This window comes from Rattus rattus, chromosome 12 (genome assembly GCF_011064425.1).
Source record: "Rattus rattus isolate New Zealand chromosome 12, Rrattus_CSIRO_v1, whole genome shotgun sequence".
Lineage (NCBI taxonomy): Eukaryota > Metazoa > Chordata > Mammalia > Rodentia > Muridae > Rattus > Rattus rattus.
The window spans coordinates 87691596-87712799 of NC_046165.1; positions in this window are offsets into that span (position 1 = coordinate 87691596).

Sequence of the window (21204 nt, forward strand, 5' to 3'; positions counted from 1 at the left end):
CTCTTTCCATGCAGTGATCCTTCCTCTTTTTATAATGAAGGAGGAGAATGCGAGAAGTTATATCAGCAGGATTGTTCCTGACCTCTGTGCAGCTAAGTCTAATGAAGTTGAAGGTCCACACTTTTACAGTGAAATGTGCTTCCCAAGTCTGCAGTCCTATCCTTCACCTAGTTTGTTGTCTTTTCCAGAAGTACACATTCTATACTTGATTTGTCAATTTTCTGAGATCAGAAATCTCAAAAATTCCTAGATGTAACTGTTCTGGAGACTTACACATTATTTACTTTCCTAAAACATTGTTACTCATGAGCTTCTGCACAGACTTTATTTTTATCTATGTAAATTTTAAGTTTACAGGATTTTTCCATTGAATAAATGCCTAGCGTGTTTATTATGGGAAAGATGAATTGATTTTTTTCTTCAAGTAGTAAGGTAGTTTATGATTTAATCTCGAACAAAATACAAGCAATTTGCTATCTTCCAAGGAGAACTGTGCCACCCATCCATAATCTGCTTGCACATTTCCTTATTAGTCTCTTGGCAGTGGGTAAAATCGCTTATTTCCCTTAAATAGATGAGATGACAACAAATAAGCAATAGTGATTTGATACTTCGGCACAGCAAAGCACTGTTATGACAGCATAATAAATCTGGACACTAAAAGTTAATAGCCACATTAGTGACAGCATAGCATAAACATAAGGGTCCACAAAGGGGTTTCTTTATCCATTCCTTTCTCTTTGTTATTTCTATTCTTCCTTCAATTAATATCTCTTGTATACCTCGTGCACAGCTGAAACTCTTCCGAATAGAAACATACCTTCTCATAATACTTGTTTTGCTGTAAATAAAGATAAGTGGTAAATTTATGAGGCTTCAGGTAAATGGCTTCGTATTAATGTGATTTTTTTAAGATTTCCATAAAGATATTGTAATTTGAACCCAATATGTTTGCCTGAATACATTGCATTAGGGAAAATTCATTTTGATTTATTTTAGCCAAGATTACTAGTTTCAATGACAATGTCCCCTATGCTCTGTCGTAGCAGTTATGACATGATAGGAGATCCTGAATTCACCCTTGTCCACTCTTCAGGGAGCCAGTAATAACTGAGACAGACTTAAAAAACAATGCCCAACTGTGCAACTAGACATAGACATTGTGGTCCCATGAAAGCCATCTCCTATTTTTACTGCAGTTAGTATAGATGCTATTGCAAGGTTGCCTCAGGAAACCACCTCTTTAATATTTATGCTAAGAGAACCCCACTAGGTTCTAACAATCACTAGACTTATATAGAGATGAGAAGTAAGATATACAATCTACAACATGCACTCTTTTGCTCTGGGCTCTATTTCCTCTCTCCAAATGTTCCTTATAGATTCTTCTCAATATAATTCCCCAAACCAAATTCTACTCGCTCACCTAACAGCATAGTAGAATCACCTGAAAAGTTGCATCCACTCTAAGATAACAAGAAATCCAGCATAAAGGAGTATAGCTAGAGCATAAAAGAATACAACTAGAGAATAAAGGAAGTTGAGCACGATAAACCCAAGTAAATATGCATATTAATCATTAGTAGACATTTCTGGCATTATTTGCCAAGTCCTTCCAGATTATCAGTCAGTGAGCTCAATTTTATGCGTTCTACTTCTATTGAATCTTTACAATGTACATATTACAGTCTTAATTTGCAAACCCACACACATAAGGTGTTCACTAATTTTACAGATTTTGTCTAAGGTCACATAACTAAAATTTGTCAAAATTAATATAGAGTTCTAAAGGTTATTGAAAGCCAGAATATAATTTACTTGAAAATGCAATCAATGTTTTTTTTTTTCAGAATCTTTGAAAGAGTAACAGGGTAGTTTCTGAATAATTCCAGGTCTCTATCTTCCAAAGTATCTACAGCATTCCTACTAATAAATCCAAAGAATAATTAATGTCTGTTTAACGCTTCCAACAAACCAGATACATTATTAAGCAAAGAATATGAGCAATAGTCATAATTATGAGCCCTGGAACCTCATTCCCTAACTCTGAATCCCTACTCCCCAATAGTGGCATCTCGGTTCCTTAATAACTCTGTTTACTCATTTTACATAAGTGAGGGATAAATGCATTGCAGTAGGATTATCATGTGAACTAGCTGAAATTTACCACATTTCTGTGACTTGTCTTTTACCTGATAAACTATCTCACTGGCCTCATGTTTTTCTATTTTAAGTCAACTGTGCTCAGGAAACTTCAACCCCTTTATCTTAGTCACAGTTAGTTTTAGCTTACATACTTTTGTGACTTTACCCCTTTTTTTTCCCTTCAAGTATTCTGAATTTATCTTCACTCATGATATTCACCAGTTCTGTGTTACTCTAAGTGATATATTTTCATTACAAGTTATATATTCAAATTACTTCAGGAGAGCATTCAAAGCAAACATATGTAATTCAAAACTTTTGATCAATGAAAAGAAACTTTTGTACGATATTTGATAAAATGGTATTTAATATTTTATTAATACATATTTAATTTGAAATTGTTTTTATATTGAAAATCAACAATCATATTCATGAGGTAATACCTAAGATCACAAATCGTTTGTCAGAAGAGAATTGAACACTTCACTCTACTCCAGACAGCACAAGTTGTGGCTTGGGATCTCAAGAAACCATGCTATCACCATGTCTGAGACTGCTTCTTAGAGACCATGTGACTGCCACAGATCTGTAACATAGCAACATGAACATTTTCAGTAAACAAATGTGTTTTTAATATCTTTACTCACCAAGGAATATTCAGGTTATCTTTTGGACTGTGTGGTGCTTCGTGTCCTACTCTTTCTGTCTTGATTCTGAAAACCACACATATTTTCTTCCCCTTTTGTAAATTATTGCAAGGGAAAAATGTTCTTTCCAGGAGATGATGAATGATTGCTTTGTAAATTTCCCTAGAGTTATTACGGAGACAATGTCAGAAAAAGAGTTTGATTTAGACGAATGAATGTTTATCAGACTTAATTTCAGAATTTCCTGCTGGATGGGCTAACATGTTCTGATTTCATTTTCAGTAATTTCAAAGCTTTTAATGAAGGGCTCTTAATGGTCTTACAGTTAAGTAGGCAAGGGGTATCGGTAGACTAGAGCCATTTGAGAATGTGGCATAATATACAACATGAAATGAATTTCCCATACATAATTTTGTGAAAAATGTGTAGGAGAAAAAATAACATGAGACTAGTTTCCAGACACTTTCTGGGAACACTGGACGTGTTGACTCAATCCTAACCCTGTCTTCTGTTATTCATGATCTCTGTTTGAGGACATTTAACAAACTTAAAATCTTTCTTTACAAATGTCTCAGTTAACACAGACAACACTTATACCCTCCTCTAGATAAAACTTCATCTATCATGCTATCCCTTCTTGGGTATCATCTCATTTGCCAACACTCTACAGTGTCTTTCAGGTGACAAGCTTTCTTCTAATCTCTTCCCCCTTCTCATTTGAGGCTGGCACTCTCTTTTCATGGAAAGCCTCCAAAAAGTAATGGCTTTGGGTGCATATCTGCTTCCCTCCTATATAAGTCTTTCAAGAAAGGCTTCTTAAAAAATTTGCAATGAACCCAGAATGATGCTGTTCTACAAGTGTTTATTGGATGGACCCTAACTAGATATACAGCTTATTTCTTTTTCTTCTATTTTTATTAAATTGGATATTTCTTATTTACATTTCAAATGTTATTCCCTTTCCCATCAATCTCCTAGCCCTTCCCCGTCCCCTTCTATATGGGTGTTCCCCTCCCCATCCTCCCCCCATTACCACCCTCCTCCCAACAATCCCCTATACTGGGGGTCCAGACTTGGCAGGACCAAGGACTTCCCCTAATATACAGCTTATTAAAGGATCAGACTTTCTGGTAAGAATTGTTTCATCACTACAGTCAGGGTTTGCCAATAGTCACAAATTTCCACTAGTTAAAGAGATGATTAAATAATCAGAAGGTAATTTTGAGACACGAAGACATGAGTTTAAATTACTATTGTCCTGCTTGCTTCCTATTTAGTGTTGCAATATCATATGACTGAGAACATCAACATTGTTTGACATCAATTGGGTATAATTAAGCTTGCTTCTAAGGAATTTCATACAAATAAAGTAAGAATATAAATATCAATGTTATAGGTTATTCAGGTTTAATTATAAGAGATATGAATTGGTAGTTATTTCTAAACATGATTATGCACTTTTCAACGTTTCAACATAAATTCATATTTCTATATAACAGTAAAGATCTCCCATAATACACACACACACAAACACACACACACACACACACACACACACACACAGACACACACAGAAAGAGAGAGAGAGAGAGAGAGAGAGAGAGAGAGAGCAAGAGAGAGATGTTTGCTTTAATACTTTCTACTTTTATTAGAATTTTAGTAACCATACAAAGGATGTCTTGATCATATTTTCACACATGTATTTCATGCATTTTGTTTATTTACTATTGTACACTTCACCCACTCTCATTAAAACTCTTCCTCCAACCAATTCTTTCTTTTCCTTCTTTTCATATAAATTATATATAGTATGATATAATTATTATAGCTGCTTGTATTTTCATGCTAATTACATTCACCACAACTTCTCACATGAGTATCTGCCCATAAGACATTGGAAGACCCTGCTTCCAGTTGGTTCTGATGATAAAGACGACAACAACAACCAAAGGCTGGTCAGGGAAGAGAGGTGGGACTTCTAGAATTCCTTGGATAAGGACAAGGAGGAAGGAGAGGAAAAGGAGAGGAGAGCTGCCATGCCTGAAGACAGAGAGGTATGGCAACCATGTGAAGGAGCCAGAGAACAACAGCCCAAGAGGGCTTCCCTACTGAGTCCTGGGAAGCAAAATAGAATATAGAATTTAGTAAGTAATAATTTGGAATTATAGGCAGGAGGTGGATTAATCACATGAAGGTTAGGAAGTGGCCCAGCCATTGAGCTGATTAAGGCATATCAAAATATACAGGCTGACTACCCAAAGACAATACATGGACTGACCCTGGGCTCCAACCTCATAGGTAGCAATGAATAGCCTAGTAAGAGCACCAGTGGAAGGGGAAGCCCTTGGTCCTGTCAAGACTGATCCCTCAGTGAACATGATTGTTGGGGGGAGGGTGGTAATGGGGGGAGGATGGGGAGGGGAAGCCCATATAGAATGGGAGGGGGAGGGGTTAGGGGAATGTTGGCGTGTAAACTGGGAAAGGGAATAACACTCGAATGTAAATAAGAAATACTCAAGTCAATAAAGATTAAAAAATATAGGCTATATGTATATGTCTTTCATTTGGGAATGTAAAACATTGGGGAGATATCGATAATGTGCTGCCTGGATTTATTTAATTAATTTAATTATATAATTTATGCTAACAATTATATTAATATTATATAATTTATGTTATATAAGTCTAGTATATGATTTATTATCATATACTAGTATATAGTATATGATATATTATCATAAGTCTTTAGTTCCATAAATTTTCCTATAAATGATAACTTTCCTTCTTTATATCTCAATAAAACTCGATTGTGTGTATATGCCATATTTTCTACATACATTCATCTTTTGATGGTTCTCTATGCTGGTTCCTTATCTTGGCTATTGTGAATACCGCATAAGTAGACATGAATACTTAAGTAACTTTGCACATGTTGACTCTGATTTCTTATGACTTATACACGAAAGTGATATGATGAGGTCATATTGTAGTTCTATCTTTAGTGTTTTGAGGAGTTTGAATCCTAATTTAAGAGGGGCTGCAATACTTTAAATTCCCACCAACCATCTGTACTAGTAGTTTTTCTTACCTCTTTAAAGCCAGTAATGTCTAGCTTAACTTTTGGAATAGTCTCGGGTTCTCACTATCCCACCAGGTAGCTAGGTAACTTGCTCTATATTTTTGTTGTACAGCTTTTCTGTTTCTTCCTACTTTTCAGTTGCCCCTTGTTATACTTTCTGTGCTGATTGTCATTAATTCTCTATTTTGTACAGAGTCTATTTTTTTTTCTTGAATTTTCTCAATGCTGGCATTATTTAGTGCTGCTTTTCATCTACCATCTTGGAATGCCCACTTGCCCCTAAATACTAACTTTCAAATCAATATTTTTGGGTTCAAATATAAATGACTTGTTAGTGTTCAGTAGACCATGATATTTATAGCTACATGGATATCAAAAATTGAAGTCTCACAGAGAACAAGGGCTGTATGTTATAGAGAACCAGACTAAAGACCACACCTGTTATATTGTATCAAAGACTGTGGCCAAATTTTTCCCATGTCCTAGAATACTGACTAGGACTGAATTAAAAGGAAAATTGGTTAGTTTATTTAGTGGAAGAAATTTAATCACTGTTTAATATTCTAACATTAGCTCTGTTGGGACTAATTGCTTTCAGTCATGTGTATGTTAAAAATTAGGAAGAAAAACCAGAGCAATAAGAATAAAAATGTCAAGTTTAGCAAGAATGAGCGTATCGACTTTTTTACATGTTTGGATACCACAGGTGTGCTCAGATATTATTTATCTATTGAAGAATCCACATTCACCAGAGACTCTTATTGCTGATGTGTAACATAATTTTTCTATTATGCATAGCTATCTATGTATAAGTGATAATCAATCTTATCATCTTATTAAAGCAACTGAAATACACTAAAGACTGAAGAAAGGGAAATATAAATGTGTATACAACCGATGCTGAAAAGATAAGTGAGAATGTGGATAAAAGACTTTTTCATTTTTTTGAAGACCTCAGTTCACTCTTCTGTGAAGGAAAATACAGAAAACATGCTCGATTTTCTTGAACACACAATGAGGTCAATCAGTCACCAACAAACACCATCTTCACCGTGCCATCATTGTCAACATTTTTTTTTCTTTTTTTTTCGGAGCTGGGGACCAAACCCAGGGCCTTGCGCTTGCTAGGCAAGCGCTCTACCACTGAGCTAAATCCCCAACCCCCATTGTCAACATTTTTATTAAATTATGTGGAAGGCTTCACCCTATGCCTTTTACTATGAATGAATTCTAGATAGCTTCTCCTTAACTGGATTTAAGGAAATTTTGTTAATCTTCAACAGAAATATTCTGACTGGAAATTGTATGATATAAAGACTTGGCAGGCCTTGAGATTTTGTGTGTAAATACTATATTCAAAGTTTGTATCCTGTTTATCTTGGAGTAATGGATCCACCTTTGTGATGGTATTTATTTTACATTAGTTAAGGATGTAATAGGATTTTGCTCCTACCATTAAGAAGACAAAATTAAAAAATACATTTAATGTAGAGTTTATCAGTAAACATTTCTTAATCCCCTTCCTCTCACTCACGCTATGTAGTCTAGGGTATCTTAGAACTGTGTAATGATGTAGAACCCCTGAGTGGATGGATTGGGGAATAGATGGTTTGACAAATAAATTTGTTACATTTATTTAAAATTTATAATATCAGCCACTTGCCTAACAAAATTTTTCTGTTTCTTTTGTAAGGAGATTCCTTTATAAATCACTGAGTATTATTAAATTCTGAACACTATGCAAAAACTCTTATTTATACATTATTTATTTTAACTTGTTCAGTGTATAAATAAAAAAAGAATAAGAAAATGTGAACAGACCAAGATTTCTGACCTTGAAATGGAACAGCATCCCTGATGCCTTAGAGTAGCAGATATACTGGCTTGCCAACATCCTCAAGAACTGAAGTATCCATCTTCATTTTATCTAACCACAGCTACCTCCTTTACTGTGTCATCCTTTGAATATGATAATGATAATACTGTTTTTGGAAGAACAGGTTAAAATTATTCTTTAGCTGATTTTTTTCTCAGCATCCCTCATTGGCTGTAGAGAGGATGCTGTCAGTCATGGAAAAACTTAAAGAACTCCATTCCTGTCTCTGCTTCTACAAGACCCAAGGCAACACCCTGATGACTTAATATTGTGACCTTGTTTCTAAACAGGGTTTGTAAGGATGTACTTAGATAAAATCAGGTCAAACAGGAGTGAGCTAACTCTGAAATCCAGTGTGGCTGGTAAACTTATGAGAAGCAAACAGATAGATATATGAGAAAACCCCAAGAAGAAGAGAAAAATTAGAACAGGTGATTGTAATCTACGAAACATCAAAGATTGCCAGAAGTCGGAAGAAGCTGAGGGAGATTCATGGAAGAGTGTCTACCTAGAAACTTTACAGCAGGCAGTTCTCAACTTGTAAGTCATGATCCCTTTGGGGTCTCATATCGAATACCTCCATATTAGATATCTATAATTCATAACACTGGTAAAATTACAGTTATGACATAGCTACACGTTAATTTTATGGTTGGGGTCAGCACCACACGAGAAAGGATAGTAAGGGGTTTGTAGCACTAGGAAGGTTGAGAACAGCTGCTCCAGAGAAGGACTTCTTGAATGAAGAGAGGGAAATCCTGGTGTTTCAGACCCCTGAAATTCCATGGTTATTTCTCTCAGAAGCTCAGAGAAAACAGTGAAGCTGATCCACTATGGCATGGCAATGTCTTTGCGTGAATGAAGGGTTTTTCCCCATCTTGCATATCCGTAGAACTATATTTCATGCCAAGGTCTTTTGCAGCTTAGCCTTCTGTTTTGTCCACTTCTTACCCAGAAAGAATCCAGAGAAAGCATCCCAAACAAAATAGACTATATTCTTCTCTCCTGGGTCGTTTTTGCTTCCATTAAGTTCCATATCTTGGCCTAAATAAATCAAGAATTTAGTAAGAATTTGTTTTTGTGGGTTTTTTTTTTCCTCCACAAACCAGCACACCTGATATGCGATGACACTGTTAAAAAGGGTTTTAATTAAATGAATGAAACAAGATAAAGTGATAATTAACTTTTGAAGGTGCACTCTTTGACAGCAGGGTAATTCAGTAATATTCTAATTGTTTCCCCAGCATTAGACCTTAGATGACATTTAGTTTTAGCTTGAGCAAAACAATTTCCACTCTATGTTTAGAAAGACCGTGAGCAATTTCCAATGACTTGGCCAGATATTATTCACAAAGTCTGAATTACTTTGAAGAATGTGAAGTTGTGTGTTACTCCAGATCCAGAATCTCATTTTTGCGAGAGATTTTTATTAAAGATACTTAATAAAAACTTGAACACAGTCTGACATTTTAATTTCTAAAAAAATATATACACGAAAGAGGCTTTTGATGTTGTATATTTAGCATTTGTAAGCTATCAATGTCTAATATCATGTTGATTAGGTTACTTTATTTCCTATGTGAATAAAAAAAAAAAACCTTATGGCCATAATGCTGTGGACAATTCTCAACTCTGTTTTTCCTAATACAGGTAGTATCAATAAAACACTTTTGCATGTGTTCTCAAAATGACAACCGACAGGTTGTAAGTATTTGAAAGAGAATGTCAAACGCCTTTAAAAAATCAAAATATACTCAGCCAATCGATGTTCAGAAACATCTCTCCAATTATCTTTATATTAGATTTAAAAAAAAGAAAAATAAAGACTCAGTTTCCTCTGAAACATACTTGGTCTTTCTTCACAATACCTAAATTTCACTTTTAGCAGGAGACAAATTTTCCTGTTCAGAAATCCAGAGAGCATGCCAAAAGTCATTTATTTCCTTGGTTTGATTCACAAGGGAATCAAATATCCCCTGAATACTCGTCTATGATGCTCCATAGTCCATTAGTCACCAATCTGTCACAGATGATATTCTGAAAAAAAAAAGACTTTACTGAAGTTATTATTTCTAAAACGTTTTCCCATGTGGAAACTGCCTCTCAAAAGTCAGAACTGAGGACAGTACAAGATTAACCTTGCAGACATGAAATGGAAAAGTGGAAACAGTTGAAAAGCCAAGAGCCACTCATGTGGCTGCAGACCAATAACTAGGGAACCTGGCTAACAGCAAGGGTGAGACCTCCACGTTGAAGTTCCAAAAAGTTGTATCCACACAGGATCCCTTGACCTGAAGCAGAGTATCCAGTACTGTGAGAAGGCAAATGTTGTTACCCACCCATGTGAGTGAGATTAGCCTGCATGCCATCACACTTGACTATGAGTCAGAAGTCAAATTTTGGTATTTGGTCCTTTCTTTGTATAATAAATTCTGGAAAATCAAATTCAGGTTATTACTCACTAACAGTAAGCAATTCACCAACTGAGCTGTCTCCCTAGGGAACAAAAGTCCTTTAAAAACATGTTTGGGAGTGAGTTGAACTATTTTAATTCTGTGGAAAGAGGGGGGTGGTGTGTCTATGTCTCACAATAACATTGAGATTTCATTTCAGCAAATACTAATATGTTTCAAAGTTACAGTGAAAATGACTGTTCTGCTTTCTCACTCAAGGGCAGTAAGTGGACAAATGGAAAGGAATGTTTATCTTTCTAACAAGGCAGAAAAAAAGGTCAATGAATCAAGGACTGGCCTGAGCTGAATCAAAACAATTTTAACTCTTTCTTGCAAAAACCACACTTCTCCAGTGTAGTCAGGAGACACATGTTTGTGAGTTACTAAGAGGCCTTTACTCAGTCCTACATATGATCTCACTGGACAGGCTAGCTCTTCTTTGATTAGAGAATATTCAAAAGAATCTTCTGAACCATGTAGATTATATAGTATTTCACAATTTGTTTCTTCCAACAAAATGTAGGTAAAGAAAAGTGTTTTTTGAATCAGACATTTTGACTGTGGAGTGTGTTTTGGAGACATGAACATAAGTAACTATTTTCATTTTGTGCACTGAGAGAAAAATAAAGACATGAATGTGTGACTTTCCCAGACACAGATAACTGCCCTACATCCCTGGACAATTTGGATTATCAGAAAGAAGGCAAAAGCTGAGGATGTTTCTAGAGCTTCTCAAGCGATGGGAGAATTTTTTTTCTGCTCTTTTTTTTTAATTGGACATTTTAAAACTTACATTTCAAATGTTATTCCCTTTACTGGTTTTCTGTCCATAAACCCCTATCCCATCCCCTACCCCTTCTCTTATGAGGGTGTTCCTCCACCCAACCACCCCATCCCTGCAAGTCTCCCCTCCCTCATATTCTCCTACACTGAGGGGGTCCAGCTTTGGCAGGACCAAGGGATTCTCCTCCCATTGATGCCCAACAAGGCTATCGTCCGCTGCATATGCAGCTGGAGCCATGGATTGCTCCACATGTACTCTTTGGTTGGTGGTTTAGTACCCGAAAGCTCTGGGGGCCTGGTATGTTGATATTGTTCTTCTTCCTATGGGGTTACAAACCCCATCAGCTCTTTTAGTCCTTTCTCTAATTCCACCATTGAAGACCCTGTTCTCAGTCCAATGGTTGTCTGCTGGTATCCTCTATATTTGTCAGAATCTGGCAGAGCCTGTCAAGAGACAGCTATATCAGGCTCCTGTCAGCATGCACTTCTTGGCATCCAAAATAGCGTATGGGCTTGGTGACTGCATATGGAATGTATCCTCATGTGTGGCAGTCTCTGGTTGGTATTTCGTTCAGTTTCTGTTCCACACATTGTCTCATTATTTCCCCCGTGAGTATTTTGTTTCCCCTTCCAAGAAGTACAGAAGCACCCACACTTTTGTCTTTCTTCTTGAGCTTTATGTGGTCTATAAATTGTATCTTGGGTATTCAGAGCTTTTGGGCTAATATCCACTTATCAGTGAGTACCATATCATGTGTGTTCTTTTCTGACTGGATTACCTCACTCAAGATGGTACTTTTTAGTTCTATCCATATGCCTAAAGATTTCATGAAGTAATTGTTTTTAATAGCTGAATAGTACTCTATTGTGTAAATTTACCACATTTTCTATATCCATTCCTCTGTTGAAGGACATCCTTTGTTTTAGGATGAAATGTTCTAAGATACCTGTTAAGTCCATTTGGTTCATAACTTTTGCTAATTTCACTGTGTCTGTTTATTTTCTGTTTCCATGATCTGTCCATTGCTGAGAGTGGGGTTTTGAAGTCTACCACTATTATTGTATGAGGTGCAATGTATGCTTTGAGACTTAGTAAGTTATATTTTATGAATGTAGGTGCCCTTGCATTAGGAGCATAGATATTCAGGATTGAGAGCTCATCTTGGTCGATTTTTCCTTTGTGAATATGACATGTCCTCCCTTATCTTTATGATAACTTTTGGTTGAAAATCGATCTTACGTGATATTAGAATGGCTACTCCAGCTTTTTTCTTGGGACCATTTACTTGGAAAATTGTTTCCCAGACTTTTTCTCTAGGTAGTGTCTGTGTTTGTCACTGATGTGTGTTTCCTGTATGGGGGTCCTCTTTATGTATGGAGAATTGAGTCCATTGATGTTAAGAGATATTAAGAAATAGTGATTGTTGTTTCCTTTTATTTTTGTTGTTCAAGGTGGAATTGTGTTTGCGTGGGTCTCTTGGGTTTGTTACAAGAAGATTACTTTCTTGGTTTTTCTAAGGTGTAGTTTCCTTCCTTGTGTTGGAGTTTTCCATTTATTACCATTTTTAGGACTGGTTTTGTGGAAAGATATTTTTGTAAATTTGGTTTTGTCTTAGAACCTCTTGATTTCTCCATTTATGGTAATTGTGAATTTTGCTGAATATAGTAGCCTGGGCAGGCATTTGTGTTCTCTTGGGGTATGTATGACCTGCCCAGGGACTTCTGGCTTTCATAGTCTCTGGTGAGAAGTCTGGTGGAATTCCGATAGGTCTGCCTTTATATGTTACTTGACCTTTTTCCTTATTGCTTTTAATACTCTTTCTTTGTTTTGTATATTTGGTATTTTGACTATTATGTGACAGGAGGAATTTCTTTTCTGATCCCACTTATTTGGAATTTTGTAGGCTTCTTGTATGTTTATGGGCATCTCTTTCTTTAGGTTAGGGAAGCTTTCTTTTATAATTTTGTTGAAGATATTTACTTTAAGTTGGGAGTCTTTGCTCTCTTCCATAGCCATTATCCTTAGGTTTGATCTTCTCATTGTGTCCCGTATATCTTTGATATTTTGGGCTAGGAGATTTTTGTGTTTTACATTTTCTTTGAAAGTTGTGTCAGTGTTTTCTATGGTATCTTCATCTCTCAAGATTCTCTCTATCCCTTGTATTCTGTTGGTGATGCTTGTGTCTATGCTTTCTGATCTGTCTCCTAGGTTTTATCCAGAGTTGTCTCCATGTGTGATTTCTTATTGTTTCTATTTCCATTTTTAGATCCTGGATGGTTTTGTTAAACTCCTTCACACTGTTTGTTTGTGTTTTCCTGTAATTATTTACATGATTTTTCTCTTTCCTCTTTAAGGGTTTCTACTTATTTACCTCTGTTGTCCTGTATTTCTTTAAGGGAGTTATTTATGTTCTTCTTAAATACTCTATCATTATGAGATGTGATTTTAAATCCAAATCTTGCTTTTCCCTTGTGTTGGCATATCCAGTGTTTGCTTTGGTGGGAGAACTGGGCTGTGATGAATCCAAGTAGTGTTGGTTTCTGTTGGTTAGGTTCCTGTACTTGCCTCTTGCCATCTGGTTACCTTTGGTGTTAGCTGGTCTTCCTGCCTCTGACAGTGTCTTGACCCTCCAGTAAGTCTGTGTCTCAGCACTCCTGGTAAGCACCTTTCTCCCAGTGGGATCTGGGTACAGAGAGCTTTGTGGTAGGTTCTGCTCAGTGTGCAGGCAGAGACCGGAAGTATCCTGTCCCTGACAGCTCCTAGGTTCCTCTGTCCAGAAGGCTCCAGTGGGGTTCCTCTTGGGCCAGGAATGTGAGCAGAAGTGTTGGTCTCCCCTGTGTTCTCAGGATTGACCACATTCTGAGAGTCTAGCTATTTCCTCCATGGGATTCGGGTACAGAGAGCCATGGGCAGGAGATTTTGATAAATAAAATGCTTGTTAAAAATTTTTTACTAAAATAGAAAAGTTCAGATAACTCTTTATAAAAATTAACATTTGTTAACTGGACATTTAATTTAGTGCAGAGCCACAGGTGAGATAAAATGTTTTGTACTTACATTTCTGTACATTAAGTGGTCAGCTTCATGTTTGACTAGGGAACTATTGACATTTGGGAGATCTTAGTATGTGCCATATACGTATAGTGATATATGGGAAGGTTTTATAATATGTTCAACAAATGACTGGCATAACATACAATATGTTTATTTCCTGGTTAGCTTAGCATTTTTTACATAATACTGTAGTGATAAGCATTAGACAGTTTTGTGTGTGTGTGTGTGTGTGTATGTGTGTCTGTAATTATCTTAGATAAATGAAATAACATAGATGATCACTTATTATAATATAAAAAGCTTCAACAAAATCTCCAGTTCAAGTGTCCAGACTCCTCAAGGAACTCTAGAACCTCTGAGGTTGCTTAGCCTGCTTTGACAAAAGATCAGAGTCACTGATAGTGGATACACAAGCCAAAGGTGAGGTACAGATCGGCCTCCTGAGCACTTGCGAGGTACCAAGTTATGCTTTCACTGTACAGATGGGGGTATAGCATTGAAGCTCAGTATTGGGGAGTCCTTGATGTGGCTGAATGATATATGAAAATCTTCTGTATCTAGCGACTATGGGAATGTTTATGTTACTGAAGGATGCATCAGAATTACGCTGTGTATAACTGAAAACTATATGCAAATCTCTCTCTCCCCTTACCCTGTGTGTATTTGTTTTAACTTCTTTGAATATATATATATATATATATATATATATATATATGAAGTATGAAGTATTTTTATTTTGTTGTGACTCACGGAATTTAATTAGTTTCATTGGCAGGGATATGGGCTGGGTTTATTTAACAAGGTAGGGTCAACTTATCTCTGACTAAATAACTGCAATAAATAAAAATAAATAAAGGTAGGTATTAACTTTAATGACTCTTCATGGGTTTCCCAAGAACCTCCACCATCCTCAAAAGGATGTGGACACAATGACTCATTTTGTCAATCTTGTCAAGGTAACCACAGTTGTTGCAGTTCATGAGGGCAGTGGTCATGTTAACACCCAGGAGACAGAATTTCACAGCAATTTTCCCAGTCTTCTGGCTTTTACATTTGCCCCCTCCTCACAATTTCTGTGATGTTCTATGAGCCAAGGTGATGTATTTAGGACTGAGTACTCAACAAATCAATGCCTTTGTTCCTCAATTTTGTTTATTTGTTTTTGTAAACTCAAAATAACCACAACTAGTGCACACCTTCCGATATCTGTGACTTTGCATCTCCTTGTGGTGCTGGAGCTCACACGCAGGGCTTTGAGCATACTAGATAAGCACCCTACGATTGAGTTACATCTTCAATCAACAATGCCTTTGTGAATCTGCAATATTATTATTAATTTTAATTAGGCAAAACCTTATAAAACCCTTTCCAAGGCATTAATCAAGGACAGAGCCTGGATTATATTAATTTTTAATTTTTCACATTATTTACTCACTTATTAGCTTACTCATTTACTTGTGTGTGGTGAGCTTGTGCATATTCCTGTGAGGCCAAAAGACACTTTGGAGGAGTGGATTATCTCTTTAAAACTTTGTGTGTGCTCTGGGGATTAAACTCAGGTTTCCAGACTTGCCTTGCAAGCACTTTATCTGATTTGCCTGCTAAGCCAACTCCCAGGCCCCTGAGTATATTTTTCTAACTCATGGAAACATAAGGAGAAAAAAAAATCACATGAGTACTTACCCCATTTTTTCAGAATTCTAAACATGTAAACTCTTTTTTCACTTCAAAAGTATTACTTGAGTTTTATAATGGCAATTTAATGTCAACATTTATAAAATAGTTTGATTATCAGAGAAAAGAATATTGTCTCCAATTTGTTCTCATTAACTGCATACATAGTTAGCTATGTTTAGATAGGCCAACTAAAGTCCAAGACTTGTAAGTGAATAGATGTCCCTGGCATTTCATCAGTTTGTATATGCTTTCTGCAATCTTCTTGTCAAGAATAATCATTTTAGGGAGTGATCTTAGCCAAGATACCTAGGGTGACCTCAGCCGAGATGCCTAACGTTGGTTACATGAAACCTGAAGAGGTTACCTCCTAGCCAGGCAGGACGGCCAGTGGCGGGATCACCCTCAAAACTTTCAACCCCAAATTTGTCCTGTCTAAGAGAAATGCAGGGACAAAGATGGAGCAGAGATTAAAAGAAGGCCAATTAATAACCATCCCAATTTGAAATCCAGTCCCTGACATTATTAATGATACTCTGATATGCTTGTAGACAGGACCCTTAGCACAACTGTCCCCTGAGAGGCTCTACCTAGCAGCTTACTGAAACTAGTGCAGATACCCACAGTCAAACATTGGACTAAGGTCATGGACTCTTATGGAAGAATTGAGGTAAATACTGAAGGTCCTTAAGGGGATGGGTACGTCATAGGAAGACCAACTGAGTCCATTAACCTGGAACCCTGGGAACTCTCAGAGACTGAGCACCAGTCAAATGCAGTGAGGCCCCGCCACATATATAGCAGATGTACAGTTCAGTCTCCATGTGGGGTCCTCAACAACTGGACCAGAGGTTCTCCTTAAAGCTGTCCCCTGACTGTGGTATTTGTTCCTCAACGGGGCTGCTTTGTCTGGCCTTAGTAGGAGAGGATGAGCCTTGATGTGCCAGGGTTGAGTAATACACAAGGGGAGGGGGAAAGTGGGGGAAGGGACTTTGGGACGTAAATAAATAAATAAATAAATAAATAAATAAAAACAATATTTTGGTGTTTAAGAGCTGGCACAATGGTTAAGAGCAAGGCTGCTCTTGCAGAGGACCTGGGTTTGGTACCAAACACCCACATTATAGCTTACATCCATCCTTACTTCTAGTTCCCAGGGATCCAGCAGCTTATGCCATCTGAGTGCACCATATGCACATATACATAGTATGCATGCATATACACAGGCGACACACATATATAAAATAAAATGAATAAATCTTGAAATGTTTAAAGAAAAATAGCCAAGCATATAATTTTGTGAGATCTGCAATATTTTCCAATATACAGGGCAATAAGTTTCTTTGGGCATAATGACACATGCCTATAATCCCAGGGCTCAGTTGGGAACCTCAGGCACGTAGCTCAGGAGTTTAAAGCCTGTCTGGGTTATACAGCAAGCCTCTGTCACATACGTTTCCCCTAGGATCTCTTAGGGGTTGATTTAAAATGAACTTCTATTTCTTATATGTTATAAGAGAAATGCCCCACAAAAGAAATTAGATTTTAGGGGTTAGGAACATAAACAAAAACCAGCATTTGAAGCACAAAGCTCCATAGACTCAGAAAGAAATATTTTTAAAACATGCCAGCAATTCTTCAGAACAAAACCAACTGTTTCCTACCACTACCTCAATGCATTTCTGGCCTGAGATGGGGTTCCTCTCAAGTACCCAAGAAGTTGACCATTATCAAATTGCATTTTGAAACAATTTATAAAACTAGGTTTTGATTTTCAAACTGTTTTGAGCGTCAAAGGACTCCCACTAGGTTCACCCTCTTCTTAGCCCAGTCTTGTAATTGTGGGGACATGAAACACACAGAGGCCACCTTCTGTAGCCAGGCAGGACTCCCAGTGGAGGGATAAGGATGGCGGTGCTCATCCACAAAACTTTCAGCCCAAAATGTGTCCTGTCTTTAAAAAATGCAGGAGCAAAGATGCAGCAGAAACTCATCCTGTGAGCAAGTACCCATCACTATTCAAACTTCATCCAAAATGAATTGTCGTATTGTGAAGTACTGGGGCATGCTGGCCACTGCTCTCTGACATTCTATATTGGTAACGGATCTTTTGCCCCCAAGTTCTCCCCCACTACATAATATGGTCACACATTTTCTATAATTTTTTAAGTCAGATGCCATTAAATGAAACTTGTTTTAACTATTTGACAAAACATTAAAAATTTAGTAATCTCAATAACGTCAATGTTTTCCCATTTCTGGCAACCTGAACTCAAAGCCATAATAGACTCACATCAGTTCTGGAAAACCTTCTATGCAATAGGTGCTTTTCCTAATCTTAGTACTTTATAATAAAATCATACAATGACAGATTTTCAGTTGGGTTAACAAGGTTCGACAGAGCCCACAGTACTCACATCATAATCCCCAAAATATTCATAATAGCTTCAAAACGCTGTAGTGTTTCTCAGTCAGGTATAGTGGTTTGTGCCTATAATCACAGTACTTAGGAGGCAGAGACAGGAGAGTTGAGGCAAGTTCAATGTCAGCCTAGATGACCTGATGAGTGCCAGGTCAGTCAGGCAACATAGGTAGACCCTCAAACAAAGGTAAAATATTTCTGAGTGGATTTATATTTCACAATTAAAAAACACAAAGACTAGATTGTCAATATTATCTTAGTTAGCCCTTACCAAATACTTACTTTTTGATAACTTTCCTTTTCTGTGTGCTGTGCCTTGTTCTTTACTGAGATTAAACTTGGGCTCAACTTCTTAGTCCAAAATCCAGGTTCTAAGAAAGAAGTCAAAGTATACAACTCCAATTGTTAACTCGATGACCTTGGAGTACAACATAGATCTTCCACACTGCAGATACTTCTTATTCCTCCAGTGCCTCAAACTTATGATTCCCATCCTTTATTTTGATTTTATATGTATGAGCATTTTTCTGAATGTATGTACATGAAACATATGCATCCTCTATCCACAAAGACCAGACAAGTGCATTGGGTCCCCTGGAACTGGAGCTATGTTTGTTTATGAGCCACCATGTATGTGCTGAGAATTTAATCCCAATTATTTGAAAGAGTTCAAGTGCTTTTAACTATAGAATCATTTTTCCAGCTCTATCTTCTAAAGAAATATAGATAAATACAAATATAAATAAATAAAAATAAAATGATTGTTATATCTTTAAAAGCTGACAGTTGTGAAAAAGCATCGAGAGGTTCATTTAAAGTAATTTCTGTACATACATGTACATGTGTGTATACTGTTAGAACTCGCTGGCAAACAGCTATTTAGTTTTAAATATATCTTTGCTCACTGTGGGGAGCCAGACCAACCCAAGACTTCCATAGAGGCCCTGACGAAAGGACAGAGGGAACTATAGTTTTTGTCCAAGACTAGACTTGGCAAGATTATTGTAGGGTATGATAACGTGTCGAGGTTGTAGGGTAAGATAAAGGAGTCAGGGTTGTGGCTTCTGGGGACCCAAGGCTTCCCCTCAGCTGACATTATAAGTTTTTAGGCAGCAGTATTGAGGTATCATGTTCTCTTTGGCAGCAATGTCTTATTTAGCCATCTGTTGATCATGGTTATTTTCCACATCTTATGTGTGATGCTGACCTTCTTAATAATCTTGCTTGGCAAAAGTTACTAGCTGCTGTAATTCCTTCTTGTCCCAGATGTTGCTTTTGTATTCATTTCTCATCTTCTTAACTTCTTGTTGCCTGTCCTCCTACTTGACATCTATGAGTTTGAGATCCGTGTTCTTGTGGGTTTGGTTCTGCTTACAACCATTTCAGTATAACTTTTGAAAAATTACCTTTAGGGATGGCATCTCATTCCCTAAATGTTAGGGAATGTTCTGTATGATGTTAGTCACATGACAAATCATTAAGACTCAGTGTGATCAAATGAACATTGATTAGACTAAATTTCATATATATTTGGCAGTTCAAAGAATCGTTCCAGCCATTTGAAAGGATGAGTTTATATCAGATATAGCGGGGAAGAATATCTCCATATTGAAGGCATTTCTTAGTTCTTTTCAAAAGTGAATGTTGATAAGCCACCCTCTTCTACCCTGAGGTAATTCTCTATATTATGCGTTATCTCATGGACTCTCTAGCATACTACCAAAGTTGGAAGGCCGCCATTAATCTTACACTTTTCTTTTCTCAGTCTTTTGAGTAGCAGAGACTGCAGGTCTATACTGCCAGCTAAACTGACTCTAACTCCCTGAAAGATGCCTTGTATAAAAATATTTATTAATATAGTACCATTCATGCTTCCACACAGAAAGGTAGAGAGTGGTACATCGGTGTCTTAGTAGAGAGAGACCTTTAGATTTCTTTTCAATTTCCATTTGTAGTTTCTGTTTGACTTTCTTTGGAGACAGTTCCAGATGCAGTCCCTCTAACACATTTCTACCTTGAACTTCTGGCCTTTTACCTCTGCCTCCCAAGTGCTAGCATGATAAGCGTGTGCTACCATGCCCCGTTTTACACAGTGTTAGACATCAAATTCAGAAATGTATACGTGTTGGGTATTTCATACTGGTCTACCAGCTGTAACCCCAGCCCTCATGATCTGGCTTCTTCAGAAAAGGTGAAACATGAAGAGGGACATAGAGATTCTCATCCTAACTTGAGCTGCAATTAGGACAAGCTGCTGACCCTCATGTGATCAGTCGCTTATAGACATAGACACTGTGACTTCTACTTTATCTTTTTAAAGTTTTTTTTTTTATTTTAAATTGTTTGTATGTACCTGGCAGGAATGCATAGGAGTACATGTGCTCCTAAAAGCCAGAGGTATCAGACCCCTGAAGCTGAAGTTATAGGCAGTTGTGAGTCAAACTGTGTGAATGCTGAGCTCAGAGCTATTTCTCCAGCCCTTCCATATCTTTATTTTTGAAAATGGTATTTCTTAAACTTTGTAAAATCTTCATTTTATTATTTTTATTATCTTAAGTTCCAAATAAACATTACTTTTATCTTTACTTGTTACTTTCTTGCTAAGAAAGCTCTGTCTGCAGTCACATAATTATGACTTATTGTAATGGTAAGAGCTTCCAACAGCACACAAAGATAGCGGTCCTTTCCAGTGAGGCAGTGGCTAAAGAACTTGCCAAAACTCACTGTGTCTGCTTATGAGAAGAGAAACAACTATTCTTCAGAGTTCTCATCAGCTGCCTTTGCAGAAGAGAAACAGTAGTGCCCTGACATCTGCTCCCATTGGCCTAAATTCTCTGGAAGAGTGGTACAAATGCTTTCTACAGGGTCTTTGGTCTTGCAGTGTATTTATAGTGTTCCAAATGAAACACAGAGCGCCCATTGTGTTGTACCTGCAGGAGGTGTGATGCACAGAAAGGAACATATAACTCTGAAGTCAGACTGTGTTGGGATTTTCATAGTACCATTGCTGATGAGTCTGAACCATCAATCCTTATTCCTGAAAAATGATCCCCAGGGAAAGATCTGTTGC